The following is an 11,554-nucleotide window of genomic DNA, read 5'->3' on the forward strand; positions in this document are numbered from 1 at the left end:
CCGCCTTTTGCTGGAAGGGAAGGCTACTGCGAAGCTCAGCCTGCTGCCTTACACGCAGCAGACAACTCCACACACTTCGTAGAAGATTGAAACTTTTTCACGGCTTGCGTTCCGGCCGACCAGTAAAGCGCACGTGGCATATTAACCGATTTTTGAAATTGTGCATGACCCCGTGCTCTTATTGGTCCTTAAGGTGTACAATCAAAACGGCCAACAGACAACTACGAATCTCCTCCCATAAAACAGATATACCGCAGTACCAAGACCGACCTGTGGGGGCACCATAGTGTGAAAAGACGCAAAGAAGAAGAAAGAACAGAAAAGCGTATCTGGTTGTACATGTAGCACACCAACACAGTCCAACGACAACTACGAATCTCCTCCTAAAAACCAGAAGGATGCAGTACCAAGACAGACCTGTAGGGGGTAGCATGGTGTCAAAAGACGCAAAGAAGAAGAAGAAAAAAGCGAATCTGGTTGTAGATTCCAGATTTCCCCCGACCACATCTCGAATCACAAAAAATCTGCAATCGTCACTGATGCTAACATGGATGCACACGCAATTATCTGAAAGTTGTAGCGGTTATGCGAGCACACGCTTTGGGGAGTTTTCCCCTGCAATCTCTGAATAAATGGCGGCAGTGTGAAAGGGGCCCTGTAGAATTCCACGGAAAAAGAGAGGTCAACTTCTCGCCATTTGCCTCCTCGTTGTGCTGAGCAACATTTTCCCATAAAGATGTGTGAACGGAGGAAGAGGACCACCTATTAAAGTGAAATCTTAGCAGTGATGGATGGGAGCTTGTTGAGGGGGAGTAGCGTGGCGTGTACCCCAGGGGAGCGGGGGAGGGGGGGTAGTTGATGAACACGAGGTGGGGGGGGGGGGGGTGCAGAGGAGAGTTAAATCCCCACTTACACCTCAGGAGACCTCCCATGCTCTCCAACTCAAACTTTAGATTAACATCATCCTTTAGAGTCCTTAAAACTTTGGTCTGCTTTGCATCAAATGTTTGACTTTCATCTCGACTGTAAAGGAAAAAAAAAAAATCATTTTGTGACTGTTTCAGGCACTGCAGTAGCAATTTGATTGAGTTGAGCAAAGCAAACATTCTTGAATGTTAAATTGGCTTGAAATGAGGATTGTACCAAATGCAACAAATAATCGATAACTAATTGATTGAAAGAATTGCAATTATTTTGATAACTAACTCATCATTTAGAGACTTAAAATTTCAGCCTCGTCATTAAATATTATTATGATCCGGTTTTATTTTGAAAGACAAAGATGAATATTTTTTTGCCTGTTTTCCGACAATACCAAACCAGGAACTTAATCAATTCACGTTTGCTAATATTGTGATGGAAATTAAAACTTTTTCAGCCATCAATTACTAATTGCGGCCCTCAAATAAAGCCGCATTGTGGTAGGTGGATGTAACTTTTGACCCTGTCGTCATGGTGACCATAAACGCATAAAAAGGCAAATGGAGGGCCACTTGTCTAACGGCAATGCGTGCCTGCGTGCGTGTGTGTGCGTAAGAATTAGTGCTGTACTGCTTTAACTGTCAGGAAATGAGGCATAATCTGCTAGCGTTTGACTGCTGCAGCATTCCTGTGAAATGACACAAGTTGAGCTAGATTAGGCTTGGGGTAATTAGCTCATTAGTCAACATAAACACATGGCAGGGCTCCCCCCTTTTTCTAACCCCCCCCCCCCCCCCCCCCCCAGCTGGTGGTATACACACACATGCATGCATGCAAAGCCAATTCATCATTCATCCTTTCTTGTGCTCCCCCCCCTTTCCCTCCCTTCCAGCAGGTTTGCTGTACTTCTCCGGGCCTGGTGTTCTCCTCTCGGCTGCAGACAAGCCACTCTTTCATACATGGCAGGCCCACTTTTCACCAGCATCGCGCCGCTTATCAGGGCACTTTATCAGCCTGAGGGGAGCGCATGAGGGTCCAAGCTCTTCACTCCTCTCGGCAAGCTCGCAAGTCCAGAGGAGTGTAAGCCAGCACGGATTTTCCGCGTTCAAAACAGGTCGTGCTTTGAGAATTTTTTTTTTGTCGTTGCACACAGCCACTCTTGTTGCTGTTGGGGACAGATCCCGAACAGGGGAAAACTCCTTCACACCTCCTGAATGCGGCAGGAGGGTGGCAGCTTTTTTTCCAAAAGCCTCCCGGAGGTCAACATAATACGTTCGTTCAGCACGACTTACGACCGATTCTGCAGACTCGGTCGGTGAGGTGTTGAAGTTCTGAGCTCCGATTCGACCAATTTCTGGAATCTTTGAGTTGGAGTACATTTCAACACGTCGAGCAAAAAATGTTTTAACACCTTCGATTTGACTCACAGGCGGCTTTTCATTGAAGGGAACCCAAGTGGGAAACACAAGAAGCGTTTGAGGGCGTCGCCATTGATATGAATCGCCCATTGAGCGTTTGTGTGGCTGCTCACTGTACGGGCCTTGTTGTGGACCTGCTCAGGAAAAGTGGGGCGAACTGAAAGAAGGGATCCATCCATTGGAGCCAGTTAAGAGGCTCAAGTGGAAATTGGGAAGATAAGTCCTCTTAATCAGGACCACGGATGGAGTTTTCTAGCAGTACAGAGAGGAAAAGTCCAAAGTCATATTGGAGCACTTGCACCTCCTTTGACCTCCTGGATGTTGTTTATCTCTTTGGTCCCATTTTGAATCCATCCCAGTTGTGCCTGGTCCTAGCTAGCGCCAAGCTAGTTCATCTCTTTGACCTAGCGGCTGTGGGCATCGTTAGCGCCGACAGTGATGGGTGAGACCCGGCGACACACCTTGCTCTCTGCAGAGGCCCTTATCTGCCGTGATGTATTCCTCCGACACTCACGTTATCTTAATGACTGTTTGGACCTATTCATCTCCTTCCTCTCCCTTTCCACACTTTGGCCTTGTTCCTACCCACTCCCACATTTGAGTATGTTAGGACGGCAATTAATGGCGGTAACGTCCCATGGCAGTGATGACTCATCACAAAAACACACATAACATATATTTTTCAAATGACCAAAACATGTTTGGCATTTTGGTTGCGTATCCATGAAGGGTTCTTGTTGTCTCATTTGACCTGGAGCATCTTGGGAGTCTCACTTCCTGGTTGTAAAGTTGGCATCCTTCCTCGTGTGACTCACATTTCCTCTGCTCCAACACCCATTGTGCAGGTTGTGCACAAGGTCCTTCATCCATGTGGTCCTTGGACTTGGGCTGACAAACAAATGGCAGCTAAGTGCCGTCGTTTACTTTTCGACACGTGTGAGACGAGGGCGGCCGTGGCTTTAAAAGACAAAATGGGCAACCTGATGTCCTCGCTGATGTTTTCTCCTCTTGAGAGCAATGTAGATGACGACTGATAAAATACTCAAGGCTATGTTAATATGCGTGTTAACAAAAAAATATTATTCTACTGATTTGCCCCAGGACAAATATGGCAATTCGCTGGCCCGATGTTGTCAAGCGCAAAAAAAAAAAAAATGCAATTTAGTTCCTATTCTGTACATTCTTATTATATTTAAAACTACATCTCGGTCTACCTTGGACGCCGTGCAGACGTGATGCAGGACAGAAATAAAGGCAGATGCACTTTCCCGTGAGGAGCGTTTGTTTTTCCTAGCGTACAAGTGGCTAACCGGTGTGCGGTCCAAGTATTCTGGTCGTAATAGTAGCTCAGTGTTCCGGGAACTTACGGACAGAAATGAGTGTAAAAAAAAGAAAGGGGGGGGGGTATGTGGCGGTGAGGTTTTCTGGGTAATAATTCCATCTCTCTGTCTGTCTGTTTTGTGGTACAGGGGGGGGCGGGTAGGGGAGGGGGGGTGTGGAGCAGGTTCCATTGCCTGCTGTCCATGGAAAGCACACTCTGCACATTCTGTAGACGAGGGTCTTCGGGGAGGAAATAGAGAGGAAATTGTGCAGAAAGTGTAAAAAAAAAAAAAAAAAAAAAAAAAAAAAAAAAAAAAAAAATCCCCGAGTGTCTCTGGCTGACTTCGCATAAAGAAAGACTCCTTGTGTTCACTTGCAACCCTAATAATACACATACAGTAGGTGATCGAAATACAACTTAAGCCAAATATAAGCAAATATATCAGAGGTGGGGACCCTCCGGACTTTTGGTTTTGGTTCGAAACTGGAAAAAATGTAAGGCCATCTTGTTTGTAGATATCATCCTGCATGCAGGCTTGGCCATTTCACAGTACACCTTCAAAGAGTCTTCCAAGTAGATTAGGCGGCGGGGTGCCACAACCACAAAAGAGTCGGAATGGAAAAAAGAGGCATGTCACCACCGGAGGGAAACTTGTCGGGGCTCGCGGGGACGAGTCAAACGAAAATAAGTGTATGTGATGAATAAAAGGAGGACGGAAAGGTTGTAAACTTCACAGCGCGGAAGACCCCCCCCCCCTGTGGGTTTTGATTATTTAAACACAAAGCGTCCTGTAGAAAGCTGCATCCGAATAACAAAAGACCACAAAGAGGAAAGACGGAGTTTAGGCTGAGGTATGATGATGCACAATGCGGAAACGCTGCGACCCCCAAAATGTAGAAAGAAAAAATATTGCAATGTTAACCACAGACATGATCAATTGAGATGCCATTTTGATTGACGGCAAATTCATTCAAATCATATCAAAGAAGCACTCACTAAAGGTTACATTTTGCTTAGATTGATTTATTCCTGCTTGCTTTATAAATGAGTCAGCCATCATTGGCCACCCCGTAGCTCCGCCCCTGCAAAAATTGTTTATGCTGTTGGATCATGTACTAGTGCTCAGAAAGAGTCCATACAACAATGTTTCCTTCACCAGTTTTGAGATCTTTTTTTTTTTTTTTAGTCATCCTGTGTGTTCAGTCTTTTTTGCGGCCGGAGAGGAATGTCTGCAGCAAATGTCCTGTAGCAGGAAGTCTTAGATTTATCTGCATGTTGGGCCGTGAATTTGTTGTGGCTGACAGGCGCGGTAATGGAGCGTATAAGAAGCGTCCAAAATCCAGCACAGGTACGAGAAAACCTGAGCTCTGAACCTCAGCTGATTACAAAAATGTGCTCGGCTCAAATAAACAAACACTGTCTGAAGCGCACTTGCGGTGCACGGACATTCTTTTCGCTCATATAGTGCGTGATTAGCCCGTTTTGCGTGTCGACAGCAGAGTTATTCATCTCCTGGACGGTAAGCAGGTCCAGTATTCAATAAGAGGAGGAGTTTGGGTCCATGTTAGAACTTGAGAAGTGTTAATCAGGGAGAGGATGTGGGCCTTCTGGTCCACCTGATTACCACCAAATGGGCGAGCAGCAGCTGCGCCTGGTGTGGGGTATGCATATGTGTGTGTTGGGGGGGGTGCTGTTGGGAGGTGCAAGGTAAGCAATAATAGAAAAAACAAGGGGGGGGGGGGTATTTGTGTAAAGACATTCACATTTGACAAATGTGACTCATGTGTCACCTGCTCGCCATCCATCCATTTCCTATCGAAGACCATTAAAGTTGAAGGTGAGCTGTCCCACATGACGTTGGACGAGAGACGCGCTTCTAATTTTTTGGTCATTAACACCAGAATAAAAGCCAATTTAAAATAAAATCACTATTACTAATTAGTCCACATGTATGCGTCCAAGCACAAGTTTTAGCCTAATTTATCTCTTTGCCAGCGTTCTCGTTATCTGCTTTGTTCCATTCGATACATTGCTAAAAGGGCATCAGTGACTGATAGATGACAAAAAATTGGACACATGCTAATGTTAGCTTAGCTTTTACTGCATTTTGGCAACTTCAGGAACCATATAAAATGATATGATCTTTCCAAATACTGTAAAAAGTCAAGATTTGAAGGCAGAACTGTGACGCAGGCACGCTAACCACAAGGCCCATCTCCCTGCCCACTTTTGTTCTTATTGACAAAATAGAGCTGACTGTTTGACCCTCACCTCCCGCACATTATCTGCGCTCGCCCCTTTCTAAGTCTCCCCATCATGTGCTTGTAATAAAAAGTCTGGAAAAGAACGGGGCCGATTGATGCTGACAGTGAAAGCGTGCCAAGTAATCACAGTTGCGTCTCGTTCAAAGAAAAGTCTCGTCTGGAACCCGACTCAAGATGTCAAACTAAACGGCACAAATCAACGGCGACGAACGCATCTGCTCTCGCTCTCTCGCTCTCTCTCTCTTTCGCGCTGTCTTCTTCCTGTCAGCTCAAATCTGTTTTTACGCAGTGCTGCTGCTAAGCTATTTAAAGGCCAGTGGGTTTAACAAGACAATAAAAAGGGGAGGAGTAGGAGCGCATCAAATCTGACTTAAAACACTTTGACTCATTTCAACTCTGCCGTAATCGAATCTCTTTTTCCACTGACTTGAGCCACTGCCGGTTTTTGTTCCGTAACATTTGAAAGTAATCTGAGCTCCCAATGCGGCAGTATTATATGCCGCAGTCTCGACTTCGCTGAAGCGGCCCTCCGCCGATGTGAGTGTGAACGCTTGCCCTGTGATTGGCTGGCCGTCAGTCGGAGGTGTAACCTGCCTTTCTGCACGGCTCCAGAAAATTTATATCATGTTCAACTGCCGATTTTAGCGAGACGGCATGCGTGTGACCTCATCAAGATCAATGCGGCTGGTTCACAGCAAGAAGCGGACATGTAACAATGCAACAACATGATTGTTTGACGCTTCCTCCAACATGAAAGCCAAGCCTATTCCCGTCCATAAAAGGATCATTTCTTGTCTTATTTTAACTCTGTTTATTTCTCTGAGGAATATTTGGAATATTTATAGACTAAATGAAAGGTGGCAGGGGGAAGGAAAAAAAGCGGGGAATTCACGCCACCGACTGCGGCGGCAGGATGCTTTCTTACTTTATAACGTACAAACACACACGCACGTGCGGTATCACGTGTTGCGTGTGTAGTTATCGCACAGCATCCGCCAGGGCCAAACCTCCTCCGGTTGTGAAGCAGGTAAAGCTCGCTGGAGAGCTCTTAAAGCAACAGTGCTTCCCCACATTGCTAATAAAATCAAACGTATTTTTTTAAATGACATTTGACAGCTGATAAGCAATCAATTCAAAACGTTGTTATTTTCAGGAATCTATTTATTTCAATTTTCTGTTTACGTTCTCGGAGATGCTACTGAACTCGGCACCTTTTACTTTAAATTACTATGGAGAACTATAGCGAGCTATTTATTATGTTAATTTATTTTTTTTAGACATCCCTAGGACCCTGCAAACTAGCTGAACCTTGTGTTAGAATTTTAAAAATAAGACATCTTACTATTTAAGAAAAAGAGGACATAAAAAAAAAAGTGAAGAGTTGAAATCTGTATAATTTCTTTAATTGCCAATATGTTTCTAGGAAATGAAGATCGGTTATTCTTGACTTTTAATAATCCATATCGGCCCTGGAAAAAAAAAAAAAAATTCTCACCTCCAATTTATAGAGCAAAACGGTCAGGGTCAGAAAATAAGCATCACTAGCAAGCGCCAAGCAAGACCTTATCAGTTCTGCCTTCATTTGGATCCAGGCCCTCAAATGTGACCTAGTCCAGTCTGAACGTTTGCCTTGTGACTTTGCACAGCGTCCTGACACAATCGCAGAATTCCCAGCTTGTGACGAAAGGGGCCAGTGGTTCACACGGGCTCACATCAAGCCTTATATAGCAAAAACACGTGCTGCTCTCTTCATTTACGACACAAACACGACAATTGAGCAAACGACAGAAACGACTTGTTCTTGCCTTTATATGCTCATACAAAACTTCTCAAGTACAGTTACGTGGACGCGTGTGTGGTAGTGAAATTATTGGGTCTACGAGGAGGTCACGTTCACTCTCCCAGAACAAAAGTCACTCTGGCAATGAAAGCTCAGCGCAGTGCTTTATCACTCACGCGTAGGAAGGAGAGCTCAAGACTACCTCTTCAAGCACTGAAGCGTTTTGCACTCAAAGTCCATCTATCCATCCGTCCGTCCGTCTATCCGGCCATCCTGGCCAGACCAGTCGCCAGTCAGTCGCAGGGCAAAAATAGTCAAGCAGAAAGTATTCTTCCACTCGCCTTTCTGGCAGTGGCTGCTCAATTGATTTATTTTAAATCATTTCAATCGCTCTGTATTTTCTTAATTTTTTTTTTTGTGAGGTAAAACATTTTTTAAAAATATTTAAATAGTATTTTCTTTCAGTATTTTTTAGTATTTAAAAGATCACCGCATTATAGTTATGCTAACACTGAAAAATAAAAAATAGAATAATTACATGTTGTTCCAAAGGTTAGTAATATAACTTTTTCAATGAAATGAGCTAAGAAAAATAAAATAATCAAAAACAAATGTACATTTATTTTCAGGACAAAATAAAATATAAATTTAGTTTAAGCTTTATGTAGAAAATAATTGTTTGGAATCACAGATATCCATGATTTAGTCTCTCCTGGGATGAAGGGGGACTTGACCCATACATTGGGGGGGAGAAAATGGTTTATAAATATACTTAAGAATGTCAAATAAAATGCTGCAAGTAGATTTACAACTTTAAAGCACTTGGACGAACAATTGGACTGAGGTCACTCCCGTTATAACCACTTGACCAACAATAATAATAATAATATACAAGTACAATGTAAGAGACATCTGACATGTGTTTCAACAACGCCTGGTTCCAGGGAACAAATTATATCAACTGCTTGTCTTTGTGAACATTTCAACAAATGCGTCCAGAGCGCAAAATTGGATCAAATAACATTTCTGGGAAGTCCAAATGTGTCATTGGGCCGCTGAAAAACATGTCCCAGATTTGGCTGCTCCACACGGGGAAAATATGACAGGCATGCAGGCAGCCTCCCACACTATTTGTTGTCCTTTATTCCCGCGACGTGCATAAAAAAAAGGGACGGGCCGACAACGTGATATCTCTTCAGGTCTTCGGGACCCCCTCACCTCCCACCTCATGCATATTGACCCCCCACCCTCTTAAAAAAGTTTAAAGCGGCCGGCTCAGCTGGGTTCTCTCTTTGTACGGCCGATGTTCAAAGTGCCACACCGCCACCAATCACCCGTGTTACAACACTGGAAGCAGCGAGGGTTCTCGCCCGGACCCTCATGGTGCCACGGGCTTCAAGCGACGCTCCACTTTGATCTCCTCCTCTGAGAGCCGTGGAAACATCTTTCAGTGCTCCCTCCCTCCCTCTGCCGGCACCCGCCCTCCTCCAGCACTCCCTCTGGTGAGAGACTTAAAACAGTAGGCTGGAGGCGGTTATTTTGGGAGGGCTGAAGAATAATATGCCGTACTCCGCGGCGGCCCATCAAGCCGCTAACAAATGTGGTTAGAGACCGATAACGGTTGGAGACGTGCGGAGGGAAGAAAGACTTTGTTTTTTTTGACACCATTGCTTTTTATCTCAGGTATAGAGTTGATACAGGATTGCTCAAAGGTGCACCATAAATACAACGGTTACACATACTGTTTCTTCGACTAGGTTAGGTTATACTAGTAGCGAGCAAGAAGCTATATTTCACTCCAAAAAAACTTCTCTAACTCTTTAACACGGTTCACCAAATGCATCATTTTTCTTGACGAGCGTTGCTAAAAACAGCCCAGAGAGCCATCAATAATGACACTTGTGCACTTTCCATGCGACCCAAAACTCGAACCCGACCCTTGGGTCTCAGCCCCCGCTCCCCTGGCAGTCGCAGCAAAAGAACTAAAGTTCACCGAGCAGTGAGATGCAGCTGATTGATTGGGAGCCAGATAGGCGCCTGCGTCGTTCCGCTGAGGGCAGCGGGGAGGATGGCCGGGCCGGGCCAGCGCATCCCATCTCAACCATTTAACTTGGCCCAGAACCTCCCATTTTCCCAGACAGTTCCACTGCACTAAATCACCAAAGTAAAACAATATCAGTGAACCTTATGTGCATTTAGGGACAATAACATAGCGTAGAACAGACAACGTTATGAAATGAAATGTTATTTAAAGTAACTGGATGGCTCTTTTGCATCTTTTCAAGAAAAGCATCATTTTGGTGTCAGCAGGAATGGCGGTCACAATATTAGGTACATCCAGACAATCTAATACGATAGATACGTGAAAAATGTCAACTGATATTGGGAACCCGATAATTTCTTGCTTGCAATGCCCGAGGCATAATTTTTCAGATGCAGTTGCTAAATACACGACCCTCTCCTCCCCACTTCATGCTAGAAGAAGGCTCCAACTCCCCCCATAAACAATCAGCAGTAAAGACAATCTTCTTTGTAAAGTAGCTGCCAAGCAGATGAGGAAACTCTAAACCGTTTATTAGCGGCACTTTGCACCCTTCAGGCCGAGTGGAGCCACTGTAAATAATAGCGATAGCAGGCCCGGTTGATAAGTCCACTCGGAGTGTGATTTAGAGCGGGGTCACGTACTACACAGCGCTGGCTCCCTCCGAGCCTCGCCAGAAATGGGCGTCGAGTCCCAGTGACGCCGGTATGACGTACGCGTGGAGTCCTGCGGGCCAACAGTGGGTTCTTTCTTTTTTGGATTTGTTTTCAGAACGGGCCAGGGAGGAAGCGAACGTACACTTTTCTGCTGACGTACAATGTGTTGGTGGTTTGGAAGGCGTGCGTGCGCCCAACAAAGTGTCAATGGAAGGAAACGAAACGTCGTCGGTATTAGCAGGGTCGAGAAGGTTGGAGATGTACATGCCGCGTTTCCAGATCTCAACTCTGAGGAAAGATGATGTTTTGGAAAACCACAATGGTCCTTTGCCCCTGGGGAAAGTGCTAATTTGGACGCAAACCGCACCGCGCCAAGTGTTTTTGTGCCTTGTCCACACGTGATAGCATAACATCGTTATGTTTTGGAACAAGTACGGGAGGCCCCTACATTTCAAAACGTGCATTTAAGTTGACTTTAAAAAAAAAAAAGAAAAAAAAAGGTCAGTTTTACGTATTTTCACTTTTGGTTCTGAATGACTAACTGTGTCTATGCATATGCCGAAAGCGTACACAGAGAGCTCTTTTGGGTCGGGCGGAAATTTCCACATTAACAAATTAATTCACACGTAAAACATAATGAACTGGGCTTCAAATTAGTTGTTTAAAAAAAGTTGCGGGAGGACGAAAAAAATTTAAGCACGTCATTATCCCGATCGGGAAAATATGGGCCTTGAGGGAGGGCATTTATAAAAAATAAAAAAAAAAATGTCAGGATATCATTACAAAGTCACCTGCGTGTAGCCTCGCTGGTACTTTACAGCACTTAGCTCGGAGGGTTGAGGTCACACAGGTGACATCACTGTCTCCAGAAATGCGAGCGGAAAGGTACAATAGTAAGCCACACAGTCGCGAGACTTCATGGCCCCGGCCAGGAGGAAATGACTTCATGCTCTCAGTTTTCGCAACAGGGCTTACCACTTTTACCCGTGGGAGGTGGTCAGACGTGAGGCGGGCATAATTAGACCCGCCGTAAGTCGGAGGCACCTCTTTGGGCTTTTTGTAAGGCTCTGCGCGCACCTGTATTTTTCTTGCAACACCTGGCTGTTTGGGAATGGGGAAGGTGCCATGCAGTTCAAAAATGTCTTGCGTGTAG

Source organism: Syngnathus typhle, linkage group LG13, assembly GCF_033458585.1.
Source record: "Syngnathus typhle isolate RoL2023-S1 ecotype Sweden linkage group LG13, RoL_Styp_1.0, whole genome shotgun sequence".
NCBI lineage: Eukaryota > Metazoa > Chordata > Actinopteri > Syngnathiformes > Syngnathidae > Syngnathus > Syngnathus typhle.